The sequence below is a fragment of the Pleurodeles waltl genome, chromosome 3_1 (genome assembly GCF_031143425.1).
Source record: "Pleurodeles waltl isolate 20211129_DDA chromosome 3_1, aPleWal1.hap1.20221129, whole genome shotgun sequence".
Classification (NCBI taxonomy): domain Eukaryota; kingdom Metazoa; phylum Chordata; class Amphibia; order Caudata; family Salamandridae; genus Pleurodeles; species Pleurodeles waltl.
The window spans coordinates 1,943,576,942-1,943,594,424 of NC_090440.1; the positions used below are offsets into that span (position 1 = coordinate 1,943,576,942).

The 17,483-nt window shown below is 47.0% G+C and overlaps 1 protein-coding gene across 11 annotated transcripts in view; it reads right to left on the reverse strand.

The window, feature by feature from the left end:
• MYO18A (myosin XVIIIA) overlaps positions 1-17,483 on the reverse strand; it is an 805,500-nt gene that overhangs the window by 560,378 nt on the left and 227,639 nt on the right. For 4 of the 11 annotated variants that reach the window (XM_069226227.1, XM_069226226.1, XM_069226225.1 and 1 more), the window contains exon 1: positions 8,100-8,179. The exons of the other annotated variants lie outside the window; for them this stretch is intronic. The gene's annotated coding sequence lies outside the window, so the exon portion shown is untranslated. Of the gene's footprint in view, positions 1-8,099; positions 8,180-17,483 lie in introns of those variants that run through there. 11 annotated transcript variants of the gene reach the window in all.

Sequence of the window (17,483 nt, forward strand, 5' to 3'; positions counted from 1 at the left end):
TATTTTTCTGCTGCAAGCATATACTTCGAGCAAAATACACATATCGGAAAGACAAAGGAAGAGAAAAACGAAAAAGCGTCACAATGGGAGAAAGCCGAAAGCTTCAAGAGTGAGCTGAAGGGGTAGGGAGCAGCTTTAAATTGATTGAAGATGCCCGAGATGGCTTCAGGATAACGTTGCCTCAGTATTCCGTGTTAGCACATTTAATTGCAGAAGCTGTGTGTTTAAGAGGAGGGTTTTGGGTACCGGCACGTTTTTGTTTACGAATTAAGCGCTGGCTCAGAGTCACAGGCAGCCCGGGCCCTCTAGTTCCCAGGGCTCAGAGTCACAGGCAGCCTGGGCGCCTGGTTTCCAGGGCTCAGAGGCAGCCTGGGCCCCTGGTTCCCAGGGCTCAGAGTCACAGGCAGCCTGGGCCCCTGGTTCCCAAGGCTCAGAGTCACAGGCAGCCTGGGCCCCTGGTTCCCAGGGCTCAGAGTCACAAGCAGCCTGGGCCCCTGGTTCCCAGGGCTCAGTCACAGGCAGCCTGGGCCCCTGGTTCCCAGGGCTCAGTCACAGGCAGCCTGGGCCCCTAGTTCCCAGGGCTCAGTCACAGGCAGCCTGGGCCCCTGGTTCCCAGGGCTGAGTCACAGGCAGCCTGGGCCCCTGGTTCCCAGGGCTGAGTCACAGGCAGCCTGGGCCCCTGGCTCCCAGAGCTCAGAGTCAGAGGCAGCCTGGGCGCCTGGTTCTTAGGGCTCAGAGTCACAGCCAGCCTGGGTGCCTGGTTCCCAGGGCTTAAGAGTCACAGGCAGCCTGGGCCTCCGGTTCCCAGGGCTTAGAGTCACAGGCAACCTGGTCCTCCGGTTCCCAGGGCTCAGTCACAAGCAGCCTGGGCCCTTCGCCCCCACGACTCAGAGTCAGAGGCAGTCTGGGCCCCTGGTTCCCAGGTCTCAGAGTCACAGCAGCGTGGGCCCTTGGCCCCCATGGCTCAGAGGCAGCCTGGGCCCCCAGTTGCCAGGGCTCAGAGTCACAGCAGCCTGGGCCCTTGGTCCCCATGGCTCAGAGGCAGCCTGGGCCCCCAGTTGCCAGGGCTCAGAGTCACAGCAGCCTGGGCCCTTGGTCCCCATGGCTCAGAGTCACAAGCAGCCTGGGCCCCTGGTTCCTAGGGCTCAGAGTCACAGCAGCCTGGGCCCTTGGCCCCCATGACTCAGAGTCACAGCAGCCTGGGCCCTTGGCCCCCATGACTCAGAGTCACAGCAGCCTGGGCCTCCGGTTCCCAGGGCTTAGAGTCACAGGCAACCTGGTCCTCCGGTTCCCAGGGCTCAGTCACAAGCAGCCTGGGCCCTTCGCCCCCCGACTCAGAGTCAGAGGCAGTCTGGGCCCCTGGTTCAAAGGTCTCAGAGTCACAGCAGCGTGGGCCCTTGGCCCCCATGGCTCAGAGGCAGTCTGGGCCCCTGGTTCCCAGGTCTCAGAGTCACAGCAGCGTGGGCCCTTGGCCCCCATGGCTCAGAGGCAGCCTGGGCCCCCAGTTCCCAGGGCTCAGAGTCACAGCAGCATGGGCCCTTGGTCCCCATGGCTCAGAGTCACAAGCAGCCTGGGCCCTTGGCCCCCATGGCTCAGAGTCACAGCAGCCTGGGCCCCCGGTCCCCAGGGCTCAGAGTCACAGGCAGCCTGGGCCCCTGGCTCCCAATCAGTAGAGTGCGACCCCCTCCTACCGTAGTACGGCCCTCACATGGGGCACTGTGTTCTAGTGCTGCACCTTGCTTGCGCTCACCTGCTTGGTTCCTGCCCTCATTTTCTGCAATACTAACTTCTCTTCCTGGATCCAAAGTGCCTGCTTTTTCTGGGATTTTCAGTGCGCTCGTTGACACACTGATTCGGATTATAGGCGCTTTCACCCTGCTCCTGGAGCACCGACTTCTTTCACCTGAACACTTACCTCTGTGAAGGAGAAATGGGATTCCTTAGTGTAACTGCATTTGTTTGCCCTTAGCTGAAAGCGCCAACACCAGTTAGTGCCTCCTGCTGGGGACTGTGGAGCTGCCTTACTGGACTAACTGTTATGTTACACGGCACTGGAAACACACGACGTCTGTCAACAACTATCGCCTAGAGCAGTGGTCCTCAAACTTTTTAGTGCCGCGCCCCCCCAGTTTAAATTTAAAAATCTTTGGGGCCCCCCTCAGAATTTTTCACAATTATTTTATAAAGATGGCAATGTTTAAATAGGTCTAGACCTATTTAAACATTGCAGTTAAGTACAGTTACCTTTTTTCAAATGTAATAACATGCTTCTGAATAAAACAAAGGCCTGTTATCTGTATAATGCTTCTTTTGGCCAGTGTCTGACGCCCCGCCTGGGATCACTTGGGGCTCCTCGGGGAGCCCGCCCCCCAGTTTGAAGACCTCTGGCCTAGAGGAACATTGGATTTTCCTGCTGGCATATTTGCTCCCCTTATCTGCATATCAGTCGGCATTTCAGGCTCCCCTTCTGATATACTTAGCTCCAATTCTTGCACACAGAGCTAATGTACTGATTATGGCCTCTCTTGCGCACAACTAACCTCGGTATATTCAGATTTACTTGCACATTCATTGCTCCTGTTGCACACCGCCCACTCCTTCTAGGAGCTCTATTAATGGTATGTTAGGCTTTATCACATTATACAGAGCTGTGTCAGTGGTATACCGAGCTCTGCTTGTTTACTGAGCTCCTTGTTAAAGTCTCGGGTAGAAGATGCACTCTCACTCTGCACTGAGCTCTCTCCCTAGCATGGCGAGCTATTTTACACTTACTGTTATCTTGACATCTCACTGCATATTGAGCTCTGTGTACCGAGCCCTCTTGTTGCATGCTGAGCCCTCTTTCTGCCTGCGCTCCAGTAATGGCATCTTGCGCTCTATCACAGCACACTGAACTGTATCACTGGTATGTTGGCCTCTGCTGGTGCAATTAGCACTCCTGTTGTATGTTGTGCTCTCTTTCTGTGTAATTTGTGCTCTGTCACTGTACATTGAGCTCTACACTGGTATACTGACTGCTACTCGTAAACTTAGCATTCCTGTTTCTGTGTGAGTTTTCTTAATGGTATGTTATGCTCTATCAAAGTATATTTGGCTCAATGACTGGCATACTGAGCTCTACCTGTATCCTGAGCTCCTTGTTACATGTTGAGCCCTCCTGGTAGGAGGGGAGCTCTCGTTGTGTGCTGAGCTCTCGTCCAGGGATAGTGAGCTCTCTTGCCACTGTCCAGACATTTTACTTTATATTCAGCTCTGTTGCACGTATGCTGAACTTCTTGATGGCACGTGGAGCTTTAATACTGGCTTATAGAGCACGTTGCCAAACTATATTTTGAGTCGTTATTCGAAAAAAATGGCAAAATTTGGAAAAGCAAAAGGACAAAACACACAATGGATTACGACTAAGCGGAAGCAAAGAAATGACATTGTTCCTGGAGTTTTAGCACTGCTGCCACTGGCAAACATTGCAGCCACAGTCATGAAGATGGTCTGGTAGGTTTCAGAACGGATCACTATGCACATATCGATGCAGGGTCTTGAATGGGAACCCAAAGAGTGCGACGATCTCTTAAGTCAAGTAACCACTTCCAGAAGCTTACACAGAACCATGACCTGTCTGACAACATTCAAGCTTTCTACAGAGTTACAACTTATAGTTTCACACAAAAGAGAGGTCTTTCTTTGATTTCTAAGCCTAAATTTGCAGCACCTTTGCTGGCCATGAACACTTGGTTGTCCTCAAAGGCCACAACAAGATATGTTTCTAAAAAATGTGAATGGCCGGCGCACATTATGGCAGAATTGTACCTCTGCTGCCACTTACAAATTGCCATAGGCGTGGCACCCACGTGACTAATTCCATGGTAGAATTAAGCTATATAAGGCCAGTCCGGGTGAAATATATGTTTTACTATATTTTCTAAGACGATATAGCTACAGTTGACCGGTTAAAGAAAAGTTAGCTTTGTGTTCCACTGATTTAGGTCTATGAACTTGGAACGTGCTACAGAAGTTACCAAAATCTTGATGCAAAGTGATTAAGTAAGGGCAACACAAGAGAACAAGAAAGACTTGATGCTTCCCAGTAGAATCAGCCATTTCCAGTCCCTAAATCCAGCTTTATGCTAACCCTCCTCACTAGTAGTGCTATTGTGTGGGCTTCACCCATCACTTTCACTAGCACTGTTACTGAGTGGCTTACACCATCACTTTCACTAGTACTGCTAGTGTGCCTTACACCATCACTTTCACTAGTACTGCTAGTGTGCTGCTAGTGTGCCTTACACCATCACTTTCACTAGTACTGCTAGTGTGCCTTACACCATCACTTTCACTATTACTGTTATTGTGTGGCTTACACCATCACTTTGATGGGGTCTCATTGCCCATTACTCAAGCAAGACTCTAGGAGCGCTGTGTGAAAATGTGCACAGATTTATTTCACGCAGTAGTTAAAATTAAAGAACATGTAAGATTTCACGTATTATAACAGGAATTAAAAAGCTTGAAAAGGAGAATTAATCTCAGATCGGGATAACAAGAGGCAGGAAATAGGCAGTTTGACTCCTGTACCTACCAACCTAGGACTATATTGCCGGCCTACACTTGTTATGGTAGCATGGCAGCATGAGGTTACCTTGTTGCTGGCTTCTGCTCTTGTGACTGAATACTAATCACCCCTGCATGTGTCAAGGACAGAGCAAAAGACTTTCTGGTCGGTCTAACCACACAACTCTCATGCTCTGGGTCTTGGCCTTGCGGGGTGCTTGTGGAAGGGGGATGTCTGGTATTAACTGCAGATGGTAAGCTTGGCATCACGGAGACCTCTTGTTGAGGCATATACCCCCCCGGAGTATGAACTTACACCCATACGCACTCACACTAACAGCTGGCAAGATGTACAAACCAAAGTCTGCACAAAGAATGTGTCTCTCACGCAGAAAAAAATGCAGATTACGTCATTATTGCACCAAAACAAATCAAAATTCCAAACTCCTGTGTGAATTAACAACCTGACAATATTTGCACATTTGGTTTTGAAGAAATCCTGTCAAAGCTGTTTGCATATTTTTATGAAAAGCACCTGTGTAGTAAACAATTGTGGTTTCTTTTTAATGATAACAAATTGCACATGATGTGCACTGAAACAGATGAAACAAACACTTTTCAACAAGGCCAATAGTAGGATGGGAAGATGAGAGTACCTGCTGAAGGGAACTGTGCTTTGAAAGTCCTACCAGGGACTCTCAGAATTTGATTGTTCTGAGGTTAAATAAATGAGCACTACCTCTAGAAAATGTGTCAACAACTAAACCCCTCAGAGGTGCTGTAAGCAAAGCGTAACAAATGCAGATATACTTATTTCATGGAACAGTAGGGCACTGGGGGACCTAAATGGTTCCTTCCTCTTTAACTTGATATATCTGTCTACTAAGTCAATTTCATAAAATTGTTCAATAGGTCAAAATGAACCTTATGCCATTCTTCTGCAGCTCTGTTTAAGATGGCTTGACAGTGACAGCGCACTTCTTTCAGAGATATCAGTTGTACTTAATAATTATTTGTTTCATTATTTTTCATTTAATGGCATGAATATCCAAACTTTGGAAGATCTGCAGAATCCTGTAAATGCAGTTCTCTTTGAGCACACTCAGTGTTGCTGTTATCTTCAGTGTGACTCGATGTACAGCAGGCCTGTCCAGGAAGGCGTGAGCCTGATAGAGAATGGCACTTGGCCTGGTGCCTCGAAAGGACTTGGAAGCAGGAGGGCCCCCCATGTCTGCCCAGGGGTACCCTGGTAGCCTAGGGTGTTGTTTGGTTTCCTAGGCTGTGCACTCTTTTAAGGCTAGGTTGAAGGATAAGAAAGCAATTCTGGAAGGAGGCAGAAGTTTAAGGCTGCCGGACGAGGAGAGAGGCCCCCCTTTAGACTCTGCACTAGAGGTCTGTTCTCAGGTGATTCCACGGAATGTAGGTTACCAGGCCGGGCCTGGTACTCAAAAGCAGCCTTGGAAATCTTGCTCTCGCCAACCCTGCACTGTATGAGGCCTGAGATGGGCCACAGGGGCTTTTATGTTTCAGTCTGCAAAACTGAAAATAAAAACATCTAGTGTGGACCGAGCACATCATCCCTTTAAGACGTCGAAGGCCAACCACGGGGGTTGCGTAAATGGGAAGCATGGAGGAGGCGGTAGCAGGCTGTGCTGAACTCTTGTCAAGAAACAGCCCCCAAAGTTTCCAAAGAGAATCCAGGACAGCCAGCGTCGGTGGGATGCACAGGTAAGGAACTGCAATTTCTGCAAACTACACCTAGCTACACCAACGACCCCGAGGGTGATCGCTGGTTTAGGGACTGGAATTTGAACGTGCCACCTGATCGATGGCGCGGTTTGTGATCTTCAGCATCTATCTGGCGTTCACCCCAAAATGTACGTCATCCAGTCCCTTTGTTTGTACAGAAACATTCATTTTATTCAGACTTGGGAAAAATGCGCTTGTTTTACAGTGCAAGGACAAGCACCATCTAATCCCAAATTTCCTACTTCATCTCTGTGTGATCTAGGGAAAATCGCTGTATCCTCACAGCTTCTCTGTTACTTTTGCTGAGAATGTATAAAACGTGAAATACAGCCAGTATTGACATCAATTCTAAAACAAGACAACTTCATGCAAAAGCACCGCGTGCGAGCACTATATTCTACAGCCACTCTGAAGACACAGACAGGGGAGGTGTATCAATGAACTAAAGAAAAACGAGACCGTGTTTTAAATTGATAAATGTAATATCTAAAACAGACAACTTTCCCTTGTGGCTTTTTCATTATGGCTGCCAACAGGCCGATATCTCATCTGCGTAAACACGTTCAGCATCACCGGACAGACCTAGCTCCACCCGAGCAGAAACACTTGTATTTACTAATAAACAAAAGCCTCTTTAAGTGTGCATGATGGCGACACTCGGGTAGCGCCGCTCTGCACAATGCACCACCTCAAGGAGGTGTTTCACTGCCTGTAAAAGGATGTTGCGTGGGGTGTCAAAGCCTCGAATGATCCCCTACAACCACCTGTAGGTGCCACGTTTAACATAATGTGTATAAGGTGCCCAGATGGGAAATACTTCACTGAAAACAGATCCCTTCAATGAGCGGGCAGGTAGATTGATAAAAGGTAGACAACTCTCCCAAGTGGACCGCACCATACACTGAACCCGACACGGTGCCACACTCGTGAGTAACATATTCAGAATAAATCAATATAACACAGTACAGCACGAGACAGCGAGCTGCTAGAAAAAAACATACTCGAGATGCACAGATGATGTGGCTAGCTGGGCCCTGACATTCCAAGCCAAGACCTCTCCTTGGCAGGCCTCTGGACCTAGCCCCCCGATCCTGCCCCGTGCGGCCCCAGCGCCCACATCACAGGCTAACAACGCAGAAAGTTACAACTGCTGTCTAAAGTGTGACTTGTCATTCAGAGAAGGCAGTTCAGGGACGCTCTCACGGCCTTATCACAAGGACTTCCTGGCACCGCATTTTAAAGAAGCGATTAAAAAATCCAGAACAGTACCATCTAAGGGCAGCCCCGTGTCCGAAGCGCCGCCACCGATCACCACCTTGCGAACAAGGCCTCACGGGGAAGCAGGGGCCCAGATGCAGCATCTGCCGAGAGCCGTGGACCCAAACGCCAAGTTCCACAAAGGACTTCCTTTTTCACCGATGTTTGCGGAAGTCAGAGAGAGGCTCCTTGCGGTTCGCAGGTCACAAATAGCGACAGTTCGCGCAGCGGATACTCTGTTGTTTTGTATAATATTCCAGAAAGTAGGGTGGAGGCCCATGGGGCACACCACCTTCAGCCAAGGGGCTTCTGGGCGCTTGTAACTGGAAGCCACCCTGGTAACCCGGACTTTTTAGATTTGAAACGTGCAGGCTTCGGGGTGAAAAGGAAGGTGGCTTTTTGGGCAAAGAGGCTGGGACGTGTCAGCAGCCAGCGCCTGGACACTATTAATAGCCCATACAATCGACGCACTCGGCCGCACACCTCACTCTTCGCAGCGCTATAGTGACTTCCGTAGGCCCGGGGGCCGCAGGAGCGGTACTCACCAGCCGTCCGCCTTACCAGGGGGCCTGAGGGGAGAGCGGGCTGCACCGGAGGCCGGCCTCGTCGGAGCGGAGTGACCGCCAGGCCCGAGTGTCACTTCCCCCAGTGAGCCTGCAGGGACAGCTGCATTGATACAGCTCAACTAAAAATAACCCCGAATGCCAGCGAGGGATGGCAACTTCTGCGCCCGGCTCCCTGCCCCCCACACCTCCAGGAAAGCGCCCGCCGACCGAGCTGCAGAGAGGAGGACTGCTGGGACGGTGAACCGTGGCTGCTGACTGTGAGTTATCTCGGTGGGCGAGTGTGCCTGCTGCAGGTGCGTGTGTGTCTGAGGCAAGAGGAATGAGAGAAGTCAGCCGACCTGGGGTCACAATTTGGGATCCTTACAGGTCAAGTGTGCGTTTCATCTTCCCGAGAAAAATACTTAAAGCAACCCCTCCTATCATAGCGCTTAGAAGGGCAGAAATACATAGCACGTAATCAGTGCACTGTTGATACTTTAAGACTTTCGCAAGCTCAAAATATTATACAAAAGGCATGAAAACAGGCTCTATCAGATATTGTAAAACCTATGATAACAATTTAGTGTATAAAACTGTGCTTCTGTGTATTGGGGTTGTAAGACGTATGAAATGTCCTAGAGCATTTACATGTACGTTTGAGAGAAGACACGTTTAAGAATGTTTTAAGAACATGGTAGAGTTTATCATGTGAAGGATGGACCTTTTGTGTATTGGGAAACAAGCTTCGTGTACAGTGTCCATCGTACTGCTCAGTAAGACAAGGCACTATAATTGAGACGTGTTTTTTAAAATGGTTGTGCTTGATGATGTAAAGCGGCTACTTACGACACCCCATTACGCACTGCTGTGTGCCTGTGCATCTTTTGCATTTTTCAATCAGAAACAACTTTATGACCGAGTACATTTATCATGATCATAAATAATTATCCCTTTTATTAAGATCAATTAAAAGACTTAGCAGCTGTGCATTTATGGGACAGTTTATTGAAATGTATTACTATAGATTAAGTGCTTCTATGGAGAAATGGATGTTTGCGGTTTTTTGGGACGTAAAGGAATGTAATCGAATGTGATTTTAATGAGGAAGACATATTATATGAGAATTTTATTTGTAAATTTGCATGACATACATTTGTCAACGAACACTTTAAGACAAATATTTGCACTTTTTGTACTTTAAAATCGTTCTCTCCTGCACCAAATCATTTTAGATGACTTAATTAGGGCAGTGATCCTCAAGAAAGAACAGCTAAGGCTGGTAGATGGATTAAAACTCACTTCCAGGTTTACACCCACCCTATGCCCCCTCAGACCTCTTGGCCCCCTTGGGATTCTGTAATTCTTACTGCATAACCCCCACAGAGCCTAAGAGTTGCCACGAGGCCAGGAGGCTTCAAAAGTCACTCCCAGAATTTCAAAGCAGAAGAAATTGAAATAAAAGACTTATCCTCTTGCTAAATCCCATTCATGAGGGTAAGAATACCACACCCAGTATGGGGATTTCATGAAGCCCTCATTCTGCCCATTCATTCCCTTTAAGCCTTCCTCCACCAAAGTCATCCTGTCTACCTCACCAGCCACCCATGCCTCCCTTCACTTCACCTTCCAAAATGGTTAAAGCATCAACTCAGCGCAAGAAAACCTGCCAGGAGTTATGGCATGAGTTGTGTGTATTGGTAACAATAACAAGCGAATTTCAGTGGACTGCCGCATTTCAGCCAGAACTATAAATCACTTTTGAACTTGCTCGGGGGTTGCTGAGTGAAGCAGTTGGGGGAGTGGCGAAGAAAACCTCCACAAGAACAGAATTCTACCTATCATATTTATTATGTGTCTCAATAGGAGGTGCTTTACAAAGCGAGACATTGGATCTGAAGGAGAGGGCAAGCCATAATGGCGGCCTCGGACACAGATGGGGCCGCCGCCTGGCCTGGGGGAGGTGCGCACCTTGTCCTTGGTATTTTGCTTTGAAATGTGCGCACTTGCGTGGATTGCCCACGAGGGGCGCCCAGCAGCTGTTGGCTGCCAGAGGTCAGCAGGGTCACCGGGGTGGCCAGCAGGGGCACAGGTAGGGACTTTTAAGCGCGGGTTGTAAGGAACACCCACATAGCTTCCTCGAGATAGGTGCCCCTGCCGACCTTAGACGAGACCCGCTGCACCAGAGAGGAGCATCTTTAACCCACCCACCCGTCCCAAGTGCAATCTATGGGGTGTGAACGGGTATTTGGGGTGTTTTCATGGTTCTTCATTTGGTACACCTCATTTGTCTTCTGTCTACAATGCTGTTTTGTCGTATTTACTGCAGTGATGGAGGCAGGTTTGGCCACAAAGCTGGTAGACACCTTCGCAGCTGGGACAAGAAGGCAGGAAAATTCCTGATACATTCGGTTTTAAACTTTCGATCAAGCAGGGGCAGAAGTACTACGGTCTCTAAGGCAGGGCCAGGGACATCCGTTATAGCGATTGTCCTTGGCTCTACGGGTACTTTATGGCACTACTCTAGTACTGTGGGGAGTTGAACCTTATGCGAGGAGACCAAGATCTACCCCGGTTGCCCATGCCCATCTCCCAAAGGGGGCCAGGGGGATCCCTCTTTTGGGTTGCTCTGGCATGGGTGATTAGGGGCTCAGGTGACGTGCTGGCTTTTTGCTCCTCTCTCTGTGAGGGAGCAGGAGAGTTCCCCTTGTACAGTGTATATATGTGGGGTCCGGTGGGTAGCACTCGGTCCCACAAGTGAATTAACCACTGCTCTAAAGACCAGCGGGGTGGCCAAACGTGACTTAAAGTATGTGGTTAGGTGATTTTATGTAGAGATTTTTCCAACAATTTTGGATTATGTAATATTCACATTGTTTGACTGAACCAAATATTTTGAATGCTAATGTTTGTTGTGGTAATTAATTCAGCCTGAGAACTGTTTCTCAGAATGCAAATCTGATTGTCTCAGGTCAATTCTATCAATTCTGTGCCTTCCATTATTGGGGGTGGGCCCAGAAGCGGGGCTGGGGGTGGTCACAGACTCCCTGGGCATGGGCACTGTCTCCTACCCGTTAACAAGAGGTGCCAACTATCGGGGCTTTCAAAGCACTGTGATGTAAATATCAATTTACAAAACAGTAAAGCAAAATATTTTTATGATAAAAAAAAGGAATAATGTGTCCGCCCTCTCTGAATTCTATTTACATGTGTAAAGTTTTTTATCTAGTTGCCACAGCACAGCTTTTTACAAGTCCATAACTGGGCACAGTAACGTCACCTGGGCAACATTCTCCATCCTTTTAGGCACGACCGTGGAGAAGTGTGGCTCAATGGTTAGAGCGGCAGACCCTGAGGCAGAGCTCTGGCTCAAGACAAGGGTTCAAGTCCCGCTTCGGCAGGTCTTGGGCTCAATTCCCCTTGACCAGATAATTCTCGCCTCGGTGCCTGATCTAATTCATGGGTCCCACTCTGCAACTCTGGGCAATAGCTTGCTTAATCTCCACAATGGCCCCAACAGCGCTTGGATGCCTGGCTTCACCCTGGGGGTGCTCAGGAGTGGGCGCCTCACAGGGAAAAGCCAGGAGGGGTTCCATAGCGGTATGAGTACAGCGCCTTGAGACCCTAACGGTGAGTAGTGCGCTATACAAGTGCTAATTTACATTTTTTTACATTTACTGTAGTGATTAACAGAAGAAGGGTCATCCGTTAACTTCTGAAAAGCTTTGGTACTTGTGCTGCACTCCATGCACGCCTCTTTTGCTGACATCTGCAGATGTGACTAGGATGGTGGATTATCTGCAAGTGGGGAGGATCCATAGTTACAGAGCAAGCGTGGAAGGCTCAGATTCACATCAATTGTGTGGCCCTGGCTGGACACCAGTTATGAAAGATTTGAAACTTGAATTCTTTGCAATTACATGAATGATTAGGTACTGTTAGTTTCCACTTATTGCTTTTAACACACAAATGTACTGACAATGACTTTGCATAAGCACGCCTTCCAGCACTGCAGGGAAGTCTGATTTCTGCACATTCTTCACACCTCAGACCCAACAATGTGGGTGCTGAGGCCAGGATGACATCACAGAAGATCTTCTTTTCGAAGTCATGCACACGTTTTTTACAATGTAAGCTGTGCCACGTTCAGTTAAATAGCGGCTCCTGTCCCACTGTTAAGCAAGGTTTCCTTTTTAAGGCCCGGACAGCTGCTCACCAAACCCCGACCACTCTCCAGCAGAATAAACAGAGTCCCCGAGACATGAGACCGCTCTGTGGCAGGGACCTGAGACCCGGAGACGGGTGTCCGCCAGCTGGTCTGTCCACAGCACGGGCCCAGAATGATTGCAAATCACAGATAAATGTAAGACTAGGCCTGCTCTGCGGTGGGAACACACGGGAGACCGTTCAACTGCCCGCAGCCGAACCTGCAAAACCACGGACCTCATTCAGACTTTTTTAAATGTTTACTCGACTCGTGCACAGGTGGACCAATCCACTCCCCAGGCCCACAAAGATATGCAGGCGTCTGGCGATTTTTCATACTTCTGCTGTATTTTTTACACCAGAGTAAAGTGCACAATATGGGAGTGAAAAACCTTTAGGAAGATTCTTGGATATCCGGATTCCCTTGGTATTTACGACCTCGATAGTGGATACAGCCATCCACACTTCCCCTGGATCACACAGTCCCACACTAACCCCAAATACGCAGCAGGTGAAAAGCCACGTAGTTTACATTTTCATGCAGGCATTAATGTCTGCAGATCCCAATTCTGCAACCCACCATATCTCTCCGATGACACTTCCCGCACACCCAAGGCTCACTCGGGTGCACAAGCCCTTTGGAAGCTGATGTGTACATGTTTCATCGACTTGAGGAGATTTGAACAATTATAATGTTAGGGATTGCTTTGTAGCGAGCAGCCTGAGGCCGCAGGCTCCATTACACCAGAGCGAATGGCTGTGCAGTCCTAGACCTGAGTAACCCATGCAACCAAAGCTCTGCTCTCTACATTATGTACAAGCATCCACCCCTTAACGTTTATAAACGATGACTGTTCATACATTATCCATGAACAAATCCACATTTTAGATGTGCCAAGCATTTTAACCTACATTGAATCAAACCCACTTTACAACCCGATTAAGTCATTTCCCACAACATAAACGCAGCATAGTTGCTGCTATTGCTCCGCCCCACCTCATCTGGCTTTTTGCCATATATATATGCTACACAACAAATTTACCAACCCATTTTATACCAACGTTGCCACAATTTAGAAAAGTTGAAGACACAGTTCTTGAACAAACACCACATCACAATATTGCAAGAATCCAATGACTATCTACCTCTCCTTGCCTTTATGCTGATCTTTGACCCCGTAATACTGCGCTCCACTGCCTCTTTGGCTAGGTTTCCGCTCTACAAGTACACAATGATACGTACAGAGTCCATAATGAAAAAAGTTATAATTTCTAATGTATCACTGTAACTTCCCCAGCAATCAGTTACGCAGTCCCCAGCATAACTGGTCTGTATTCTGGCCAGTTTGAAGGCTGGTCATTACACAGCAGCCTTCCATCACTGCAGATCATTTACTTTGGCTCTGCTTCAAACACCTTGACAGAGGTTCCTGTTGTGAACGGTTTGTCCCCTGTACTGAAAGTAAAGCTAAGTGTCCCTGGCATTCTTAGTGAAAATAATGAGGTTCAGGCCCTGCCTAGCGATTCAGAGTCAAGTGTTGAATCCTTTTCCTTGTCAACCACTAAAATTTATCAGGATTTGGTCTGGACAAAGAGAACTTCTGTCTGGACACTAGAAGGCTGCCCTACGCCCCAAAAAGGCATCAGTCCTTCAATATGTAAAGAGACTCACTGAACCCATCAGATCCAGTACATTTTCAGTCTATCTCGATCTAACCTTATCTCAACAAACCCGTGGAAGGGATAGTGCTTTTTCAACTGCAAGTGTTTATTAACAATAAGAACCTGCTATGACATAACAAGACAACACAACATAACGCTCATAGAACTGTATCCATGTCACACAGAAATTAACATGGAAATGCCAGAATCAAACTGTATGTTGAAGAGGAAAATGTGCAGAACTTCCTATAATGAAAGACTTCAATCCCAAATCTGAGCATGTCAAACAAGAACAAACGTTGAACTCACAAGCAAAAATTATTTGTGTCTTATGTACAGATGAACAGGTTACAACAAATCTACAGCTGCAACTCCTTCTATTCCGCTAAAAGAAGAAATTAATATATCAGTACTGACGTGAGGGAAGTGACCTTAACATTGCTGTCTGATAATGAAAGTCAGAGCGTGGCTGAAAAGCCCTGCAAGCATGACACCGTCTCAAGACTTCCTAGTTTAGGTGAGTACAAGTTCAGCCTGCAGAGATCTCAAGCTGTCCACTGCCAGGGCAGAGGACTTAAAGAAACCCTGCATTTCCTTGTACTTTACCAAAAGGAAGGGAACAGGTGAGTGATGAGAACTTGTGCATACACAGGTTGTTGTTTTAGAGCATGTGAAGTCAATGCACTAAAGCATCCTTGCTGCGTAAAGGTTTAGAAAGATCCGCTCTTTGTAGGAATAACCTGTCAAATGTGAGCCCAAGTGGCACTTTTCCTTAGTGGCAGCTTGCTCTTTGTACCTTCTCAAACGTGTGTATGAGGCTGTATCTAGGTGTTCTAAAAATGGCACCATAAGCCTGAAGATGACACTGGCCTCACTCCCCTGGGTCCAGGCTGCACCTCTAGAAACAGTCCTTTCAGCCTGAAGTTCGTCTCCTTCTGCTGCCACTTCTCCAATAAGAGCTGCTTCATTGGTGCTCTGGCTGTATATCATGCTCACTGCACTGTATCGCAGTCTACTTTCAAGATCTACACCTACTGCAGGGGCTAGAATGTGCTCCATTTCATGTCTCACTTTCCAGCTAGGTGGTCAGGTCACTTTCTTGGTACCTGCTTTTTTTTCAATCCTAAATCTCAGAAGCATATTAGGCTCCAATCACAGGGCATCTGTCACATTCCAAGGCACTCCGTTTCTGCCCCGTCGCACTGCATGGTCCGTATTCTGATTTATTTTGTTTTTATTTCACACTGGTCTTTATTTATTAGTTGCATCCTTGATCATTTCAACTAAATCTTAGCACGCAGAATACAGTGAGGACAGTATGCAAGTACTTACACAAATAGTCACCACATAAACAACAAATGCAAGGTATCGGAGAAGAAGGTGATGGTGGTCAGATGATAGAGAACAGGCCTGACCACACCTGTCTGTCTGCACTGTGGTGCAAGTAGAGGGACGGGTAAAGTGCTGAAGCCAATGCTTTAGAGGAGGCGCAGGAAGGGTATGCACAGAGGGCGGTGGGTGAGGTCTGATGGAGTGATGGAGACGACGATGTTTCGTCACAGAGAACTAATGAGCAATATCTCCAAACAACACATACACAGACGACAAATCACCCAGAACACTACCTCAAGAACCATACTTGACCTCACGCATCGCACCACACCTCAGGAAGCTTCACTAGCTCCCAATTCACAAGCACAGTCAATTCAAACTTCTCACGCACACATACAAAGCCCTACACAACAAAGGACCAGAATACAAATTAACATAATAACAATAACATAACAATATTCACTGAATGGTGTTTAAACACTCTACTTGGCAGAACTCTGGTACAACCAGGGGGAGTGCTCCTCAGCTTACAGCCTTACTGGGTTGCATATTGTTTTTAGAACATACAGATTTCTTTCCATCCCTTGGCGTTTACAATAGACCAGATTAACTCACATATGTTGGAGAGTTAAAAAAAATAGCACATTAGAGTGAGGTATGTAAAAAAGCAAGGTATTTTTCACAAAATGTTGTGAAAATTACAGAAAACCCAAATAACAGGGTCTTCGGTAAAAACTGAATTTGAGGCCATACCTCAAAATACCATATGAGACTGGTTAAACAAAATGTCTCCCGCAAACCATTTTCTGCTAAAATCACTCTCCCACAGGCAAAAACTGTGCCAAATATGCTTCCCATGATTTTGCAGCTGCAGAAAGCACTGGCAAAGCAAATAGATCGTTTGCATTTAGATTCTCCAACAAAACATTTTTTTTAAAGTTTTCTGCGTAAAGAAACACACAAAAAAAAAAAAAATCAATCAATATTTAGGTATAAAATTCATGCATGAGGCAAAAACTTAATGTTTCAATATTTAGTATACTTTTGACATGCAAACAAGTTGTTCATGCATTTCAATACAGGCATGCGTAGGAAACTAATTGATGTACCAAATAGCCAGTAGTTTGAGATAAGAGAAAAATAGTCTTTTGGGTGTATCCAAAGGCCTCTCCAAGTTTAATTCAAAGATTTGGTAACAAACGGGCATTCAGAGAGCTGCACTGTCAAGCCAGATGTAAAAATTTACTCTTGCCTACTTAGGGCCTAATTACGAGTTTAGGTGTTATTTACGGCATCTGGTAGTTAATACTACGAGGTACGTTACTGATCGGGGTGCATCAATTAACAATACTACGGGGTACGTTACTGATCGGGGTGCATCAACTAACACTAATTACGAGTTTGTGATGAATAACATGCAGATTTTGATGTTTAACGCTCCAAGGCACCGTAAATATGGTATGATGTCCCCCGTTAAATTTCCGTAGGTTTGCCCTGTTGAAATTTAAAGACAAATGAGCCATTTAATCCTTCTGATAATTATGGGATGCGGGAAATACCTACCAACTCATAATTCAGATCCGCGAGAAAACAGGGGCTTACGCAGAGGTCGACCATGTTATAATCAGGTGCAGCCCAGAAAGCCCCCCAATACACAAGTCGCACAAATACAAAAACGTTCTCAAAACAGCCACTAGATGGCACTAAATCACAATGAGAGGCGGCAAATATTACAGTAGGGTTTGAAAACCTGAAATGACTGATACAGTAATATTAGTGAAATATTGCTTTTATTTCCGTTTGATGACAGCAACCGAGTAAACTGCTAGGAATGCCGATTTCATACACATCCTCTATCGATTGACAAAACGTGTCATTTCCTGTTGAACACCGTCAATGGCTGAATTCTGTCCGGAGGACGTGTGATTATAGGGGTCGTGCCGTGCTTTGTTCTCTTAGAGGGGAGTAAGTAACCTGCTAATGGTCCCTGGGGGAGCAGGGAGACATTGGTACAACTGTTTTCCTCAAAGTCTGCTTCCTCATAAACAGTTCTTGAAACGAGGGATGCGTTTTCAGAACATGAATACATCCATTTTGTTGGTAAACATCTCCTGCCTGATAACAAGGACCAATTGAGGACATCATTGCATGTTCAAAAAACTCTATGTCGACACACATGTAAGGCGG